At 42.0% G+C, this 20,808-nt stretch overlaps 1 long non-coding RNA gene across 1 annotated transcript; it reads left to right on the forward strand.

Moving 5' to 3' along the window:
• The first annotated feature begins 520 nt into the window (after window positions 1-520).
• Window positions 521-12,922, forward strand: LOC114016478 (uncharacterized). The gene is made up of 3 exons (XR_003560931.2): window positions 521-679; window positions 3,946-4,046; window positions 12,804-12,922. It is a non-coding gene; the product is annotated as an uncharacterized LOC114016478 (long non-coding RNA).
• Window positions 12,923-20,808: the final 7,886 nt, after the last annotated feature.

Consider the following 20,808-nt stretch of genomic DNA (forward strand, 5'->3'; position numbering starts at 1 on the left):
TCATTTTCCTCCTTATTGACTCTTGAGGGTACTGAAGAAATGGCCCAGCACTCTGAGACCTGAACTGGCCCCTTGAGAAGTTCCTGGGAGGACCTAAGGACCTTAGGCCATCTGCCCTTTGTAATCCTTGCCTTGCTGCTTACCAAGAGTGTTTGCTTCCTCCGCTGATCTCTTCTGAGGTTGCTGCAGAAGAGAAGCATCCTGAAGAGCATGGTCTGGCTGTGCCTGCAGTGGGGGTCAGTGAGAAGCCCTGAAAGGGTAGGACTCAGATGGCCACATTTTAGGTGGCTATAGTAATTTTATGTGTGTGTCTCCCCAAATGCATAGGGTGCAGATAGAAAGCATGTGTTATTGAATGCACACATCCGAAGTCACCTTGAGGAAATCATGGAAGGAAACAAGCTGGTAGTTCACATCCAAGTGTTAAGTGTCTCGCATGGCTTTTGTTGTCCTGTCACTGTAACTGGCCACTCACCAGTTTGTCTGTGGTTGTGTCAATGGCTTATGTGCAGAGCTTGAAAGGAACCAGTCCCAACAGGAAGCCTGCCTGCCTCGCAGGTCGCGCTGCGGGAAGCAGCAGTGTCACGACTCACTGCTCTGAGCTGCGTGTGCCCAGCAGACCCACCATCCTGACCACTGCCTGTGTGAACACATCTCCTGAGCACAGTATGGCACTATGGTAAGGGACCTCCTCACCTGAAAAATCCATTGCTCACTTTTATTCCTACTCCTCTTTCTTCCTACTTCTCAACCCATATAGGAAGCTCTGACAGCTCCTTTTCCCTGCAAGTGCTATGTTTTCCTTCTCACATATACCCTCCCATTTAAAACACTGACAAACATCAGCATTAGAGAATTAGAGATATGGTGCATACTGCATGCAGCCATTCCGACTACAGATGCAAACCACTTAGTCTCCCCCGCTGAGCAGGTCTTAGACTCGCACCTTCCTGCCATGCCTGTTATAAGAACTGAGGAACTTTGATTCTAAGTGATTTTGATTAGTAAAATTTAATTATAAGAAACTTGTTTAAATGATTTAAATAGATCTATACATTGGGCACTTTGTATATAATTGAAGTCACAGGTTTTTATTTGATTAGATCTAACAGGTATGGATGTTAGAAAAAAGGTCATACTTGCATATGTTGCTGATTTCTAGGCTGGGTCTATGGAAAATACTGTAAGAATTTCTGGGTGTCAGTGAAATGCACAGCAGCAGTGAGCATCACGCATTAATGCTGATTAAATAGAGACAGAAACTACTGAATGGAGTAGTACAAACAGAATGTATGTGTGTATCTATAAACAAGGTATCTGGAATTTTTTCTTCAGTACTGTTTCTTATCTCAAGACAGAACATAACTTAGGAAAGAACCAAGGAAGACTAACAAAGTTAGAGATTTGGTGAGACTTACATTTAATGAGGAGAATACAAACCCAGGGAGTGGTTCTTTTCAGGAGAAAGATGATGTAGTGAGAATCTGATTGCTTGTGATGGGTGTAACACAGATCAATCTGTTCTCTTGACTGTATTTTATAATAAAGGAGCAAGATGATGCTTACATGAAAGTGAAGTAAAATTGCAAGCAATAAAATTTTATTCCCACAGCAAGTTTGTGGTGGTCAGTGCTGGAAGAGGTTATGCGAGCAGGCAGTGGGGCAGGATTTAAACAAATGTGCATCACACGGAAAGAACAGGTAAAGTGTTCTCAGACAGCACCATTTGGACCCTCACCTTCCCCAGAAGGGGTCCAGAAATAAGCCAAAGAGGAATGAAAAGCAGCCCTGGGATGGCCTTTGGGGCCTGTCATGCCCATGGTTTCAGAGATTGAAAAAGAAGGTGTTAATATTTTCCAGGATGGGAGGCCAAAGGGAATGAAACGAAATAGTGTGGTAATAGGGCCAGATTTGTTGAAAGTGAGTTCTTCCACTCCACATCCACGCAGAATTTAGCTGTTTGATGCCTTTTATTTGAAACTATTGGAGTCAATAGCAATTCTAGCTGTATCACGTACACATCAATTTAAGATTACTGAAAATACGAGGTGTGCAATGATTAATATGTTAATGTATTTTTATAGTCTGCATGTAATATACCCTCCTTCCATACAATGTAAATTCTCTGTTGCATCTGCTCACCAGCAGTTGCTACGTCTTTATTTGCACCACCACTGGTTTAACAGAATATTTGTGACATAATTCCCCTAATTAATTGCCTTAACAAAGTCAAATATTTTTCACGGTTATTTTTACTATGTTGGTTTTGGATAATTGTGTTGTTATTGTAGCAAATTTCTTAATTATCAGGCAATGTGCTAATTTAAACTAGGCTCTACTTGTCTCTGGAAGTAAGGTTCTTAATATATAATTAGCTAAAGCAACACATTATTTAGCTGTGGTTTTCAGACCCATATTGTATTTTTAAATATGCCTTCGGTGGGCTGGTGTTATTCTTTTATTTTTCCCTGGCAGTGCTGGCCCCACGCAGTCGCTGCTGGCAGTGACTGCCAGCCCGCCCCCCCCCTTACTCTGGCTGATCTGGGGGCACAATAAACCTCACACCCACCGGCGGCCCCCAGCTTGTCTCCACGCAGACACCAGAGGAGGCAATCCCTGCAGCTCCTTCTGGCTAAGCTTGAAGCTGTGTTTCTGTTTTACCGATTCCTGGTTCCGACCTTGCTTTGCTCCAGCACCTGGTCCAGCATGAGCTCCTTGTCTTCTCTGCCTCTACCGTCTGACCGTGCTCGTGACTCGCCCTCCCATACGGTATGCCCTCTGCTCCTCTTGCCCAGCTCCCAGCTGTGCCTCCTGCCCGTACCTCTACTCTGCGCAGCTTTTGCAGTGACTTTGGTTGTCCCACTGTAACACATTGTCCCAAGCCTGAGGCCTGAGCCCAGCCTTGCTCTGACTGGGACAACCTGGCAGAGAAGAAAACATCCCCAGCAGGCAGAGGATCTCAGCCCCCGTACGTGGTTCCCCAGCAGCCCTCGGCAGCCCCAGACCATGTTCCCTCCAGCCCTGAGCCTGCTGTCCCCTGGAGATAATGATGCAGATGTTTTACGTTGCAGTGGAGCTTTGCTTTGGGGCCTTCCCCAGACCTTGCTCTCACCAGCCCCAGCACCTGCCTTCAGTGAGGATTGTGCTGTACAGGGAGATGGCGCCTGCTTCACTTCCATCTCCCAGACGGCCTCCAGACAAACACGGGATTAACTAATGGGATCCTGGGTTAGCTGCTGAGGCAAGGCAAACTCTTGAAAGAGAGGGCATTTTTACACAGCCAGAAGATGTGCTGCTGTTTGCAGTGGCTTTGGCATGCCAATGTTGTTCTATCAGTGAGGAAAGAGAAGTACCCATCGTTACAGCTATGTTGGCCCTGTGGGAAGTACCATTATTGCATCTGCTCTCCCATCTTTAAGCTGATTAATTCTGTCCATAAAAGCTTATGGAAAGCGGAGATTCGCATTAGTTCTATTCATGAAAATCAAGATATTTAGCAACCCCTCTATCCTCAATTAACCCTTAGCTTCTACCAGGCTTAGGAGGCCTTTGACAGCTGTAATGGTGTTCTCTGAAGGGAAGGAAGACAATGGTGTGGGCTGAATGGCTTATTCCGTAAAGTCTCTTTGTCAGGAGGCAATTAGTTAGGCTATTTAGATGTCTAACTCTTAGATATCTTATTCCCATTGGGACTGATGAAAGCTGAGTGCCTAGGTAGCTTATTATGCCAATTGTTTTCAACAGGTTTGGGAAAAGGAATAAAAACCCTATACCTTTTTTTAAATTATTTTTTTAAAGGAAAACATACTTGTTAATGAAAACATTTCATCTTCAAGTCAGAAAAATCAGAAAGTTTTCCAAAAGAGAAGAGTATCAGCAAAAACATGTTTGTGTGAGAAACTAAATTTTTCCTAAGGTAGCTCTAATGCCCTTTCTCCCCTGCAGGTATGATTCTTTCTGTGCTAATTTCTGAAATACAAGAAATCCTAAACTGAGGAACCAATGCATGGTGATTTGACAAGGGAGAAGGGATATGCTAATGCAAAGTAAGTAGATGTAAATTAATTTTATGCAGGTCTTTGTGGTGCCAAGGAAAGAAAGGAAAAAGTTCTCATACCGGAACAATGCTGGAATGACTTTTGTAAAAACTTGGGTCTCTAATTTTTAGCCCTTTGGAGCAATAAAGCTCAAAATAAAACCCAGAATTTGCAAAAGTGAAGCAAACCCTGAGGAATATGGTTGTGTGACCTGATAAAGCTGATGTGCCTGTGTCTATGAGACCTTCCCTTGCCTGCTACAAAAGCTGCCCATGGATGTCCTCTTTGTGAATGCTGCATGTTTTCCAGCATCCTTTGTTCATGCTTCTAAATACTCTCTGGTATCTTCATTTTCCACCTCCATTTATACCCGAACTCTATGTCAAGTGGGGTGGGAGACCCTGGGGATCCCCTCCAGCTGCAAGGATCCTCCACAGCCACCCCAGGCATCTCCCTGTCTTGGGGCAGGTGCTCCAGCAAGCCCCCTGTCTCCCATGCTCCAGCTACCCGCCTGGAAATCATGCCTAAGTGGAAAGGAGATTGGGAAGGAAAGAGGATCGGGCTGAGGTCCAGGGTACCCATTTCTGGAGCTGCTGCCTCATTAACCTCCCTCAGGAGCCAGGACTTTGCTTCCTCTTGCTTTACCCAAAATAATTCATGAGGCTCTTAAAATGTATCCTGCACGTATTAAACAGGGAAGCCCATACAGCACACCTGAAAGATGGTATGAGAAAATAGGATATCTGAGGAGGTGTTAACAGTTTTATTGGGTCTTAATGACTGGGGGTGGAATTTTAAAGGCTGCTTCAAGACAGAGGTTTCTTTTTTGCAAGTATAACAACACGCTCCTCCCAGACACAGCATGGAGGTGTGGAGCCCCTTGGCCTGTCTACACACAAAAATGATACTGAAAACCCTCCAGTGGGGCAACGCAGCAGGAACTCCGGCAGTGGTTCAGTGTGATCCTACTGTCCCACTCACACAGGCATGTGTGACAGCACCCATGCCCACCTGGCTACGTGCTGCCTCAGTACAAGCAAAGCACCCCATGCAGAGGTACTGCAGGTTTCTCCTAATTGCCTGCAGACCAGCCGCCTTCTGAGAATTCTTGTTTTACAAGTTTAAAAAAAATTACCCCCTCCACCAACCAGCTCTCCAGAGAGTCTGGCATGCTGTCAATCCTGAAATGTCCGCAGGCTTTTATCCCTGCCTAAGAGTGTGTGTGTGCAGATTATTCTTCTGTATTTCAAGTTTACAAGCACACACACGCCTCGCTTTTGACATGTAAGTTAGTCACAGTTAAATCAGTTCTCTTCCTCTCATGTAGATGCATAGGCACTCACAGAGTCAACACCTCCATCTGCAAAAACCAAGTATTGTAATATTATGCATGATATACAGACACATGTACATACACACACACAGTGGACAACATATTGCTTGTCATTGTTCAGAACTAACCCATATTTTCCTGGAAGGACATCTGACCCACACATGACATAATCCTCAATGTGTCTTTGGTACAGCAAACCCATCAGATGTGGTTATCTTGAGGCCCAGTAATGAAAGGCTTGAAGAACAGCAAAACCACTGTTACTCTAGCAAGTGAAACACGCATGAAACATGCCTGCTTATGCCAGGACCAGGTGCAGACGCAGCTGTCAGTGCTTCCTTCAGCAAAGCAAAGGATTTGGTACCTTCTGCATTATCAAACCGAACTCTGGCCTTCTAGCTGCTAAAGAGAATTGAAGAACACACTGTGAAGAAAACTCAGAGTTTTCTGAGGGAAGAACGGATAAAGGCAAATAATTCCAAGGACAGACAATACAGAGTTTCTTTTTTTCCCTTCTGGTTACAGTAGTTCCTGTAAACTTGCTTGTTAAGAAGGTTATTTCTCCTAGTAGGCAATTAATGATAGTCTGCTTGGCATGCTCTTGCACTGCCTTGCGATGTATGAACCATTTCCATTCCAGACAATGACATTTTGACATGTGACATGGGATGTATGGAACTGCTCTCAGCTGCCTTTGGGGCTAATTTTAAGCCAATCAGTCTGGAGTTTAGCTGTTGCCAAGAGCTTCAGAAGGGTGCATCCTCTTCCTTGGCAATCCACTTTATGCTGTGATCTTCTAACGGGCATTAGCTGATTGGGATGCACACAACTTCTGTTTATTATTTTTGGTAGCAATTGATATTTTTGAAGATGCTAAGAACTGGCTTGTAAGCCCTGAAGTAGTGGTATGAATGACTGACATGCAAATCAGCCCTTAACAGGGTTCATCCACCTCTCCAGAGGATTTCTCCAGCATCAGCAAGCCCCCAGGGGACACACAGCTACTGCATCTGCTTCTGTGCAACCCCCAGGCTGGGGCTTGGCATTTTGGTGTTCACTCTGAGGTGGCAGTGGCTCAGCACTACTGAAACATCCCCTGGAACTGACAACGTAGCTGATGGCAACCACCAGGTTCCCCCATTTACAGTAAAAATGTGGCCAGCATGGCTTTGCAGCAGTGTGGGGAGTGGCACGGGCAGCTGGACCATGTTCCCCCTCACCTCCTGTCACTCACCATCTGCACCCCTGGGGTCTGTTGTGCTGCCCACAGGATCAGAAGAGGTGCAGCCGGTGTAAAATTTCAGAATTAGTCTAATATGATCTGACAAATGAGGGAACAGGACAGCTCTACCTCACCCATCAAGCCACCTCCATCCTCCTTCAGCAGAACAGTTCATTCCACTACTGCCCTTTGAAGTTCTGTTGAAAACAGCTGGTGACCCCCACAGAGTCTTCATGTCTTGTTACATCTAAGATTTTCAAATTTGGATGCACTGATCATGAAAGATTTACACAGCTGACCTGATTTTCCAAATTAGTGAAAATTAACATTAGTATCTGCAGCAGTGGCAGCTTGTGGAATTGAGATTGCTTGTTTACCCACTGAGATACAGAAATTGCTCTTCTTTCTTTGATCAGAGGTATCTCTGAGCACTTGAAACTTACTTAGCCCTGGATAAATGATTTGCACTGTTTGCATCAGGCCTGAAGTTAATGTCAACAGAGAGCTCTCTCCCAAACACTTCTGTCTCTCTCGGTGTACAATCCAGGTTTGGGGCTGCGTGTGTTGCTTTATTGTGTCATCTTCCCTTATAGTCTGAACTGTCAATGAACTTAATAAAGGTAAGATTTTCTCATTACATTTCTTAAGCCAAATATTTCATGATTGGTAATATTATAGAATATCACAACAGTGCAACTTTTCAGTAGGGACCACAGCAAAAATAAGGGACTCAAAAAGAAAAAGTGTGTTTTCCTGGGCTCCAAGTATAGATGAACCTTCACTTGAAGACTTTCAGAAGTCACCCACAGGGAAGACGCATTAGAAAATGTGCAGACAAAGATTTTACATACCAGCATAGAATAGATGATGGGTGAAATTTTCTCTCTGATGGTAAGGTTGCTTGTTTGCAAGGGTTATCTTAAGATAATTAGAGGTTTGTTTTTGTTTTAACTTCAAAAGGCTTTATAAGCTGAGGGAGGGGCTCAGGAGGCCTGGAAACATTCATATGTGTTCATTTAATCATTTATAATCAGACACATCGGCTCCATATGAGAAGCTAGCAATTCTATGAGTAAAACAAAATGAGTTTTGAACAACTCTGCTCTTCACCAGTAACCAGGTACAACATTTATTTTGTAAAGCATTTCGAACCTTACTCCAGGGAGGAGATGTGCAGGCAGTTCTCCACTTTAGTGGAGTTTCCTAACTGGTGTTTTTAAAAGCCTGCTCCCTGCCCCAGGACCCTCTGAGAAAGGGCCCCTATATGTAAAGGGAGAGAACCAGTGGGTGCAGCTGCAGCACTGCTGGACACCAGCTCTGGTGGGGTTCATTTCAGTCCCCTGTGTCAGAAGGGTTTTTGTAAAGAAGAAACCTCAAAGAGGACTTGTCTTGCTATGGCAGTGTTGGCATAGCCTCTGTTTTGGAGATCTCTGGCTGTGTTAATGCTGAGTCCTTTAACAAACATTTCCAACATCATTCACTTGTTGTTTGGGGTCTGTTGCTGAGGGAACTCAACAAGGAAAATTAGGTGAATGAATTAAGCTTCATTAATACCAGACAATCCCCATTATCTGTAGAAAATAATAAGACCAAACTGTCCAGCTGATGCAGTAGGTGATGTTCTAATCACTCGTATGAACAGTAGGGCTTAGAAAAGTGTAAGTAGTGCAAGTTATTTGAAATTTTAATAGTGTATCTTTGTGTGTAATTGGAAACTGGAAGGCAAAGTGCACAGCAGAAGCCCAAATTTTGCATGGTGAGCAGTAATGAAACAAAACTATTTTCTCCAGTGTTCAAGGTACAAAAATTACCAGAATGAGATTTCTCAGTCTACCAGAAATAGTAAGAAATGAAGAAGTGGGGGAGGGAATCTACTTAACTTTGAAAGAAAAAGAAACAAATGGAGAAATAGCCTCATGCTGTGGTAGAACCTGGTTTTGCATTGAGTAAGAAGCAAATTTCCTTTTGACTTTTAAAGGAGCCAAACCTTCTCATCAGAGCTGAGAGCATTGGGCCCATGACCATGTGTTTTCTGCCAACATAGCTGTAGCTCATGCTCAGATTAATACTCTGCTTGGAAGCAGCCAGCCTTGGGAATTCTCTTACCAGAGGGGGACATAGCCTAACCCTTGTCCCATCATTACATGGGAAGGCTCCAAGTCCACGTGGAGGAGTACAAGAAGCTTGGACCTTCACAGAGCCCCAGACCTCAGCCACTGTCTCTCTTCTGTTAAGAATGTGGATGGTGGCCTTGAGAGCCTAGAGTTTGAATTCACATTAGTTTTATGTTTAACAGGCAGTAAATTCACAATTGTATAATGAGGACATGATACAAGGAAAAGCTGAGAAAGATGCAGCTCACTCTGAGACACCCAGTCTGTGTGACAAGGGTGACGTGTGTCAATGACTCACCTGTTGGGGCTGGGAGAATGAACCTACCCTCTGGATAAGGGCTGACACAGAAATTGTAGATTCTTCCCCCATGCATTATTTATGAAGATGGATGCAGAGAAAATGCTGTGACATTGGAAAGTAAGCGTAAGACACCACATGCAAAGATAATAGCTGAAAGAGCTATATCTAGAGGGAAAAGGACTTGGGAAGAGTAAAGAAGGGGAAAGTAAAGGCAAAAATTGATACAGTAAAGCTGTGGTAGAGAAGGTTTTTAAAATTTCTGAAATACTAGGAGTGACCATTTTCATATTTGCTTTTTATGTTTATCAAATAGCATGCCAATAAAGGCTGATAAAGTAATTAATTAAGGAGTACATTTACAAATGTATTTTTCCATATATTTACTTGAAAAACTACAGATATAGCAGCCAAACTTAGTGACAAGACACAGAGATAATATGATGTAATTACATTCTCTCTCTGTAAGGAGACAAACACCACTGTCCTAAGGCTAGCTGTGGTTTCCTGAAAACTGCATTGTTATTTTCATTACGTGATGTGATACCTGGATGCTACCGAAGTATATTTTTCCTCTGGGAGGACTATCCTGATGAAATACAATTCTTTCGCCTCTTTACTATCCACAAGTTTGAAGTTTTACAGGTTACGTTTTCCAAATTCCTGCTCCTACAAACTCATTCAGGCTAATGCAACCAAATAATATTGAAGCAGCTGCAAATACAGAAACATTTGTGTTTCTCACCATTTCTTAAGTAATGCAAGTATTTTTTTCATTGCTTATGACTAATTGTTGTTGTGTCAAAAGCAGTAGACAGGAAAATTGGTGTTTCTTCTAAACATATCATTACAGTCACTAAAATAATGAGAAATACATCAGATATTTTTAGGTCATCATTTTTTTGTCAGGGAAAATAGCAACCTTTTTGAATAAACTGGAAATCATTATTGCTTCCACTGGGATTCACACTGAATGCACTAATTACGGTGCATTCATTTGGTACTGACAAAGTTACAGCAAAGTAATTTCATGGAAGCTCCATTATAAATTGCAGTGGGCCAGGTTGTCCCCAGGCCAGAAACTTGTCTTTAGTCTGTGCCAGGCTGCCTGTCCCCTGGTGGGGTGCCAGAGGGAGAACAAACTGAGCTGAGGGGTCATATATTGCTGCCCCCAGCAATCCCCTGGGATTGCCCTCCTGGCTGCCGTGCCCTTGGGCTCCACGGCAGGAGAAAGAAGGGCACTCTGGGGTTGGGGGAGAGGCTGGGGGCAGCTCCTGCCCTGCTGCAGGGCTTTGGGGCATCTTCGGGAGCAGCACTGCTTGCACTGAAGTGCTCAGGGGCTGCCTTTCCAAAATATCTTCATGTATAGGCACATCCTCAGGAAATTAATCTGTGTTAATTAGAGGTAAGTGTGTAAAATACCTCATTAAACCAGAGCAGACTGAGGTCCACAGATGTTCACCAGACTTTCAACGAACCAAATTAAGGCTATCTCACTTCCAACCAGGAGCATCTCAGTGCAGTCTGAGAGATGCAGATATCAAGCATGGTGCTTGATTCCTCCTTCGCATTCCTTGCCCACAGTGTCAGCTTCAGGCTCTCCTGCCCCAACATGTCCTGGTGACATGCTGCCACCACTGTTTGTGGGGCTGAGCAATGAGTCCTACCAGGGAGCTGCTCCAGGTAGAAAACAAAGCCTTCCCTCTTTTCATGCAGGCTTATTTTTATTCTGGATCAATTAACTGACATAATTTTACCACATGGCCCTAAAGGCAGCTGGGGAGACATAGCTGAGAAGGTGATAGGGAGCAGGAGTGGGTGGCTGAAATTTGAGGGAAACGTTTGAGCCAGTATTACCACAGAAATAAAACTCTGTGGCACTTGGCTAGCATTTGCCTGGTAGCATCTTCTCACTCAGAGTGGCTTTGTGATGATCTGTGCTTTGAAGATGCCAGAATGCTCAGGTACCGTCCTAGTATGGACACTGCACCCAATGTACGCTGTGATAAACATCCATAGAAGCAACAGCCTTGATGCCTTCTCGTAACCATGGCTCACAGAACCACTAAAAAAGACTTCCTTTTTTTTTTTTTTTTTTTTTTTTTTTTTTAATGTGGAAACTCCCTAGTTTCCCAGTGGGAAGGGAAGGCAAAAGAAGGCAAGGAAGGCAAAGCAAGGGAAAGGGAAGTCCCTTCCTAACACCCCCTGAGACTTTCCTTGGGTGTTAAAAGGATCATCCGCACAAACACACCCGATTTGCCAGGAATAGTTACCACTGCAATCATTTCCCTGTGTGAGTCCTCCTCATTATTATTTTTTTATTTGTGCTGAAAGCTGTTTGTTTTGTAGAGAATTCTATAAAGGCAGTTCTGCTCCTCACAACATCCTGAGGTGACTGTTGTGTGAAACATCCCAGGTGGGAGTAAGTAACGCTGCCATCCAAAAGCAGCTGAATGCTCAAAACTAGGAATATTTAATGATGTATAAAATTTCCAAAGACAGCCTTAAGAGAAACGGCATTTTCTGTTATTCTCCAAACATAACAAATTTTTTTTAGCTTTTTACTGATTATTTTTACATTCTAAACTAACAACTACTTGCCTCATCTGGAGTAGCAACTTTTTTTTTTTTTTTAAGCAGAAAACATTAAAAATATAAATCAATTTAGCTCATTATTTATTTAGAAAAAATATCTTGGCATTCACTGAAAAGAATCTCTCACATGTTTATTTAATTCATATACCCTTGCACTTTATTACTTTCAAAGCTTAATGGACTGAGATGAGATTAACAAGTATTGTTAAGCTATGCCCATTAACTAAAAGGCAATTCTGGAACAACAAAAAAACTATAATATATGTTAAAAAATCCTGGAAGATGTGGAATGACTCCTCTGTTTAAAATAAAAAAGAAAAAAAAGAAAAAAAAAAAAGAAGAAAAAAAAAGAAGCAATTGAGCTGTAAAAAAAGAGGAAAATGTCTCTATAGTCAAATTATCTAAAAATCAACATGCCTCTGTAAATTATTCCACAGATGCAAACTGCTAGCATGAACACATTGGCTTATTCTTCAAATGTATGATGGATCAAAACTCAGTGTTATTTTCCTGAAGGCACCAGGTTTCTAAACGAAATGGCCAATACAAGAGTATTTATGTTTCCTTCCTTTTTTTAGATCAAAGATTCACCTCACAGAATGGTTCCCATTACAAGGCAGGAGAGTGATCAGAAAATGAGGGTGGATTTCACTACAGTAGACAGAATTAAATTGAGATACTGATTCAGCTTAATTTAGCAGAAAGAGAATTAAGTTTTTAAATAATGAAACGTATTGCAAATTGATTAATGCTCACTTCCCTGAAGCCCTCTTTCTTTCATCTCAGTTCACTATTTGGAAGCTCAGGACTGGATTTTTCTTTCTCTCCCATCTAAGTAAAGGGTCCATGTTAAAGATTTCCTTTTGTGGTCACAAAACAGTCGTGTTTTGCAAACCTGTCTCTTCTGCTGCATTAGTCACTACACCTCTATGGGCACTGGAGACCAGAGGAGCTTTCCCATCATTAGACCTAGCATAAAACCTCTAAATTCTTCAGCCAGCATTGGGCCCTGGGAGCCCCGTTAACTCTTTGCTGTGGGCACAGTGGGACGGACCCACAGGGGATCCTGCAGACTACTGTATCTGGATACCACAGAACTGTGCAAAGCTCTTTGAAAGGCAGCCTAGCCATTTTTTGGTGGGGTTTTTTTTTGTTTCTTTGGGGTTTTTTTATACAAAACTGCCTATGTTTTTGTGTTTCATAGGCTTAAATAGGACGCCTGTGTCCCCAGAAAAATAAGCCTATCTGCATTGGCCAGCCCTCAGATCCAGGAGGCATCGCAAAAGGATCTGCATCAACCTATGAAAGGCAGGTATCAGCTCAGACACCTTTAAATATGTGAATAATCTCAGCTTCAACATTTCTTTGATGCACCAAATTCTGGCAACTAATGGGAAAGAACCTTTGTGCAATGCTTGGAGATGTTTCAGGACTTACACTCTGAAATCACACTGTGGCTTCTAAAGACACAACAGTCACACTGAGAAAAAATAATACAAGATTAGTAGAAAAGAGCTCCAGATCGCTTTCCGTGGTGTACAAAGACTGCCCTACAGAGCTTTGCAGCTGCACACCACCAGTTTTTGCCGTTTGCTGAACCTGCCATTCAGGTATGGGTCTGCACCATCCCAGTGGTGACCAAGCTTCTGGTCTTCTGTTCACAGGTACCTACGGGTTCAAAGGCAACCAAGAAATGCAAATCTATTGCCAGTAGGCTGTAACCCACCATGCAAGGGTTGGCACCTCAGCTGGAGGTGCTACCTATAATCAAGTGCCTTTGTGGGTTCAGAAAGGCACTGTATTAGAGAAGAACATCTGGATGAAGCCTTGGCACTTCTGATGCCAACGAGAGCTTTAACCGTGATTTTGTAGGTCTTTATCCACAATACTGCTTCGTTTGTTTGAGGTCAGGCGAAAGGGCCTGGCAGTTTTATGCTTACACGGTAACACTCAAAGAATGACGAGGCTGAAAAGCGTAATAATAGTTAATTCAAGAGCACTTTTAAGGCTCAGTAAAAGATAGTATTTAGAGATACAAGAGGATGGATTAATTTCTTGAAAGAAATAAATTATTACAGTATCAGAATAAGCGTATTTTTAAATAGTTTTTCAGAATATGTCTGCTCTGGGACAAAAAGAACATCTACATGTTGTTCTTAAGCTTTTATGTTTTATATTATAAACCTGCTCTCCACATTCATTTTCTTGAAATTACATTTAGTGACTTCTTTTTGTGTGTCATGAGTAATAAACCCTCTCAATATTCTTCATACTTTCACTGAACATAAAGACACAGTTTAAAGCCTTTTTGCTGTCTGTGGCTGAAGACGTATTTTTTTGAATGCTGCTTTCTCAGCAACTGATGTCCCATTATACAGCGGGGTTGTGAGCTACGATTTCGATTTATCATCCCAGGCTCTGCCTTTGCCCAGCAAATGAAAATGACTGAGTTTCCTGACATTCATGAGGAACTGCAGAGATGTGTATGCCTGCATGGCCTCCTTTTGTATGTACAACCTCCATTTTAAAGAGAGGAGACCTACGTATTGCCAGATCTGCTGAAACTATAGAAAGGGCGACTGGCACAGCCGGTGTCAGGCTGGAAGACCTGAGCCCTCAGTCTCTACATAACAACCAGAATGTAACCTGCCCCGTAGCCATGGGGCTGTATTTCTCTGGATAGATAACAGTGATTTGAAATAATTACAGAAAGGGTTTAAGTCCATGTTCTCATCAGGTTAAACACAGCCAAATGGAGACTCATGTCTGCATCTGTGCCATCAGAGGATACTGCCTTTGCTGCATGGAACATTTTGCTGAAATACAGCTCCTGAATGGATTCAGCTCAGTGTTATATGTAAAAAGACATGTGATTTTGGCTTCGCTAGCTAGCTGCAAGAACAGTGCCACCAATCATAATAAATGAACTGTCTCGCTTAGCTTAAAGATGCCACTGTATTTTCTCTTCATCACTGTAGTGGGAAAACAGGCAAGGTCTGAAGCCCGGAAAGGCTCAGAGGCAGCAAGAAGAATAAGTCTCTCTCCTAGAGTTAAATGAGCAGTGTAAATTACACCTTTTCAGTTTATTAAGTACTAATTAAGGGTTGCAAGCCTGGCATTCTTCTACCAGACGTGTGGTGCCAGGGAAGCAGCCACCCGTGCGTTTTGAGGTTGATTGCTATCCTGTGATTATACAGAATTCAAGCCTGGCTTTTTCTTTTTTGGGTTTTGCTGTCATTTGAATAATAGATCACCAGCATGCCTTGCTGCGGCGATCCATTATTCACAAGTGGTTATCATCCAAGAAAGATGTGTGACTGCTTCAGAGAGCCCATGTGACACCCAGACAGTGTGCCTGTGAACTGGGAGCCTCACGAAGGTCTGACTGACCTCAGGAGACGGAAGAAAGGGTCCCTGGCCATCCCCCAGAAGCAGTGGGAATGAGCTGATCCTTAGTATGTTTAGGCAGGAGATTCCTGACTCTGAATGGAGCCATTGCCTCTGGATATACTATAAATCTTGATGCAGCTCCAGGTGAAAAATACATGTTCCCTGAAATCATTCTCTGTGGGGAAAGTTTCTTCTGCAGTTTTCTTCTGCAGAGAAGGAGTGAGCTACATCACATCTTTTGCTGCTGTCAGAGCAAGGGGGCTTAAGAATGGGACCATAAAAGGACAGTGAGGTAGCTCTGTAAGTGATTGCAGGGAGTGTCTTCCAAGCAGGGAAGTATGTGTGAAGAATAATTGACAGAGGTTAACGTCATGGGCCAAGGTGAAGCAGAAGGTCCCCTCCTGATACCTAATAAGAGAGAAAAGTTTGTTAGGGGGTGGGAAACAGTAGAGATAGGGAAGGGGAATAACCACCGAAGAGCTGCACCAGCAAGGACAAGCACCCCATGCTGGGGAAGCGGGAGGAAAGGGGAATCCCATTGAGGGGACCAGCAAGGAGAGGGCTCTCTGCATCCCTGCTCTGCCCGGGTTTGCTGAGGCCAAGGAGGAGCATGCTACAGAGCCCGAGATCTCAGATGATGAGAACCCAAACAGGAGTTTCGTCTGAGTCCAGTTTAGCTGCCTGCAGCCAATCTAATCGTGCACTAAAATGTTTTCTTCCCACACTGCAGCCAGAACAAAACAACAGTAATATAGCTGAAGACTTTTTAGTGGCAGTGGAGCAAATCTAAGATCAAGAGTGGTTAATTGGGTCACGTGCCATATGATCTACAAACTTCAAACACAGAAGCTGACTTACGCTTGGCTGTTCCCACTGTGCCTTACGTTGTGCAATTGCTTTGTGTTGCTTTACAAAGGCGGCTTAGTTTAAACAGTGCTTTAGCCATACTCTGTGGATGTTTACAATGATCATCTCCCAGACAGGGAAAGCATGAGGGAGGTTCCTGCCAAATCCTGTACCAGCTAAACCCCAACTATCCAAGCATCTTCAGCACAATTCCAAATAACCCACTTGACTGAACTACAGATAAATAGAAGAAAGGCTAGGCTTATTGATTTTGTTTCAATGTTTTAAATACTTTTCTCCCCCCCCTTAAGTTGCATTAATAAATGCTAAAATAATTCCTTATTTTGTGACTTATGGCAACTGTTGTATGACAGGTTTTTCATTTTACTGGCATAGCTAATCAAAAAAATGCAGGAACGCACCCCCATTCCCCATTCATTTTTAAGATGGTTCGAACTGTTCTCCCTTTCTTACAAAGCTGAAAGCATTTGAAAAAAAAGTTCGAGGATAGACAACTTTGGCTCATAGTTTTATGCTTGCATAATAACAGCAGGAGAATAACAACAGTTAATTTAGAGCATTATTTAGCCAAAGTATAAGGTAGTATTTAGAGATAAAACCAGATGGAAGTTTTCAGAAAAGGTGTGTTCTGGGAAAATAAGACTAGGAAATGCAAAACCACAGCGTGCACTTCCCTTAACAGTTGGAACTGTAAAAATATATCTCACTGACATTGCAGACCCCAAGGTAGCATATGCATACCTCTATATTAGCTTTATAATTAACAGAGTAATGGTGATGGATACCATCATAAAGCTGTTCTCTGGGCTGATACATCTAAGCCAGTGTGTGTAAAATGGTATCATGCGGCACGGATAGAGGAGGGTGTAATTTCAAAGATATTACTCCCCAGGTGGCATTCCTTAATATTACAACCACTTTGCTTAATTATGCAACTGCTACTGAGAATATTAAAGGAAAAGCTGGAATCTCTGATTGTGTGGACCTTCTTGTCTATATTTTGGATACCTCCAACTGTTCAGCTGTAAATCTTTTAAGACAATGTGCTGTTGCAATAACTTTGTGCTAATTGTGTTTTGCACACAGGAATTACTGAGTTTTGCTAATTTTGAAAGAGACTAGCCCATTTTTGGCAATCACAGTTTGAAGTATGTACAAAAATAATTAGTCCACAAATATGTATTTTACTCTAAGCAGACATTAGTTCTAGAATGATTTCCGCTAAAATGTGTGGAAACAAACCCTCAAATTTTGACTTAAAAATAGCACAAATGAAATAAACCTGTCGACCAAATACAATTTTTTTCATAAATTTTCATTCAGAAAGTGTTTCCCACTTCAACTTACATAAAAAGCCACCAAATAAATAATGTCAAGGCAACAAATCCCCAATCCTACGTTGTTATTATTATTAATATGCTGGCTAGAATAACAATAAATAAGTATAAAGAACCCCATACACTGTAAAATTTGTCTTTGCATCTCACATATGTGGGGCAGATGGCTTACCTGCAATACAAAAATATAAGCAACATCCATTTAAGTCTGAATTATTTTAAGGTGTTTAGGTGGAGGGTTTGATCCGAACCCACCTTTCATTATCACATACACCTGAATGTAAAAAAGATTTACTCATCTGAATGAAAACATGGAGAAAGTCACATCGATCTCTCACTCCATAGGTTTTCTAAAGGCTTCTCTTGTAATGAAAGGTGCCTGCATAGTTCATCTTTTCGTCTGACGTATCAACATACCAGGGATACAGAAACAAATGACATCACCTCTAACAGATCTTTGCAACTGGATGATTATAGATTTACTTTACCCAAGAGATTTGTCTCTGGGATAGTGTCTGAATTTCCACTACTGTTTTTGCTCCCTGCGTGAGGAGGAAAGAAGGAAGAGTGTGATCAGGAGAAAGTCCAAGGAAAGCTGCTGATGGCAGCAAAGGCAGATGGAGAAATTTGTGTTACAACACAGTGAATCAGCCCTTCAGCAAGAAAGGGGATTAATTACTGCATACACGTACACAGTGACTAATGGCAGATAAATTGGAATAAGGATGAATTGTTTCCCTAATATGTCATGTTTGCTAGCCACAGGCTGCCTGTCCAACTGCCACAGTCCTGTGGGAGCCCTGCCAAACAGTGTCTTACAGCCATGTGAAAAACGGAGGGATTATCCCGTCATGTGCCCCTTATGGTGACTTCCAAATATTTCAGCTTAAACTATGTCCATGTCACCACACCTAGCTAAGACTGTCCCATACTATGCAGTTCTCCATTTCCCTAGGCAGAAATCTTTCAGATTGGAGACATCTGGGAAAACTGAAAAGCTGGCAAATAAATAAGAAAGATAATGTCTAGATAAGTTTAATTTGGTAAAGATCACTCTTCTTTAAGAAGACTGGGATTTAGTGAAGCTGTCATTCTGAAACATCTGCCCCCACCTTGGCAGGGTCCCTGCCTGAGCCTGCTGGGTGATGAGTGGCACCAGGGAGGCAACTTTCAGACTCATATTCATCACAATTAACACTAAAAATTACTCATTTGCAGATTCTTGGTTTCCTCACTGACTTGCACCAGTCCTGCACTTGCAAGATTCTTCTAACTCTACTGAAACTACTCATTGTCTGTGTGGTCATCTTAGAGGAAAGGGGAATCAGGCCATGTCTCTATCCTATAAAAACACTCTCACCCTGGCGCTAGCAGCATCTGCTATGGCTTAAACTGTCCTTACAGGACTAGGAGCTGGTTTTTAGAAAAATAAGGAGTCTTCTCAAAGGAATGTCGGAGCCTGGAGTCTCAGACACATCACTAATGATAGGTTGAGTTAAAAGTACAACAGCAAAGAAGTTGAAGTATACATTCCATAAGCTTAAGTACTTGGAAAATTTCCATTAATTTTTAAAAAAAGTTCCTCACAGTCTGGATGTCTTGAAGACCTCTGATATCTACAGAATTGTCCAACTATTAGCAGGCAGTTGACTGAAATTCACCCAGGTTTTTATTAATTGATGCTTGCAAGTGACTCTTTGGTCCTGGCAGCATAAATCCCCAGGAATATTTGAATACATCACAAAAATGATTGAGAACTGCATCCTTGCCTGTAATGACATTCAAAAGATCAAGTAGTAAATGGATAATCTGGCAGCCTGGATTATCCCGTTCTTTTGGAGCTGGTTCTGGCAGTTGAGGAATGGCTTGGTGGAAGATTGCTGGAATTCTCAGCTCAGGTGTTGTATCTACATTTGTTCTTGCCACATACTTGCTTGTAATAAGCACTGCATTAGTTTTCACAGCACAAGATTTGAAATCCTGCTCTTACACTGAAATGTAAATGCCAAAGGAAAATAAGAAGCAGCAGCAAAGATGGCGGGAACTTGGAGGGACAGATCTTCCTAAAAACTCGTGTTATTTTATATATTCTTGGTAAGCTAGTAATTCCTTGTTTCACTGGACTACAGAGATGTATGAAGAATTACTGAATTAATGTACATGATATCCATCAAAATAAGAATTTTTATGAATGTCATATATTAATCCTTCTGATCTAATAGCACAGTTGCAGAATGTAATTAGTAGCTCTATCAGCAGGAGTCTACATTTGTCAAATCATCATTAAATCAAAATTGGCTTTACGTGCACATCTTGTATAATCACAGAGGCCAGGTTCTTGCACACTTTCAAACAACAAATATAGCCTTCCTGCAGAGGTGATCCTACTGACTTTTTGTACGTGCTCCGACAGTTAATGTGATATACAGCACCTAGTTAAGGTTATATAAGCATCTGGCCCTAAGCACTATGTAGTGCTCTCGGCTGCTAGATAAGATGGAAGAGTGGAAGCACATTAATGTAATACTGATGCAAATACCTCCTTAGCCCAAATTCTTCTGGGTCTCCTCACAAGAGCTAGGAGAGAAAAATGTAAGGGTAAAGAGATTAGAACAAGAAAAGCTGCATGTAGCAGTGAAGGGATCAGCAGTCTCATAGTTCTTAGAATTTAATCAGGTGTACAAAATATTATTTTAATTTTAATCAAGGACTGGCCAGATAGTTGATAAATACTGGTTGTAAATATGACTTCTTGAAAATTAAGACTTCTAAATTGAAGCTTCTAACTGTGCTACTTGTGGAGCTGTTTGATCTGTATCCAGTTGTACTGTTGCTGCAGTAAGACATGGCCTTACAATGCAGTGAGTGGTTTGATAGCTTCACTAAGTTTAACATTGCAACAGAAAGTTACTGCTTTTTACTGTCATTTGCTACTCATGATTATTAATGAATCTCATACGTAAGGCTGTCTATACTTACCAGTCCTCATAGAACAGCATTATCAACTTTTCCCTTGTAGTGGTAAAGATATGTTACTTTGACATGTAATTTAATTAGCACTTTAAGTAATGTGAGGTTTTCTACTGAAAGAATTTGGATGCCTGTCTTACGGTTTAATACTATACACATGCAGTGCCAAATTCTGCTCTCGTGTTTATAACTTCAAGCTTTCTGGCACTTACTGCATCTTGCTGAAATGAGGCATCTAATTAAGTGAAGCATGGATTTACCCTGATTTCCTTTCCAGGCAGCGGAGATTTCAGTGGAGTAATTAGCCAAATGAAGATGCCAATGTCCCTTATTGGTGACAGAGCATGCCTAGCATACCCAGACCCTGAGATAGATGAGATGAATCTGAGACATTGACCTAAGATGTCCTTATATGTCTTCAGATAGACCTCAGGCCTTAATATTTTGAACTGCTCACTTCCAGAATATTAATATAATCAACAAATTAACTCACAGTATATTCAATAAAACCTGTCAAAAATATAGTATCTTTCTTCTGAAAAAAAGAAAAAATCCCCCAACAATAGATCAAAGTTCGGGTTTATTTTCTCTCGTGTTGCTCCCTACGCTGGTGGTCACAGCTTGGTACACAGATACTTTCTTCTT

Source organism: Falco cherrug, chromosome 5, assembly GCF_023634085.1.
Source record: "Falco cherrug isolate bFalChe1 chromosome 5, bFalChe1.pri, whole genome shotgun sequence".
NCBI lineage: Eukaryota > Metazoa > Chordata > Aves > Falconiformes > Falconidae > Falco > Falco cherrug.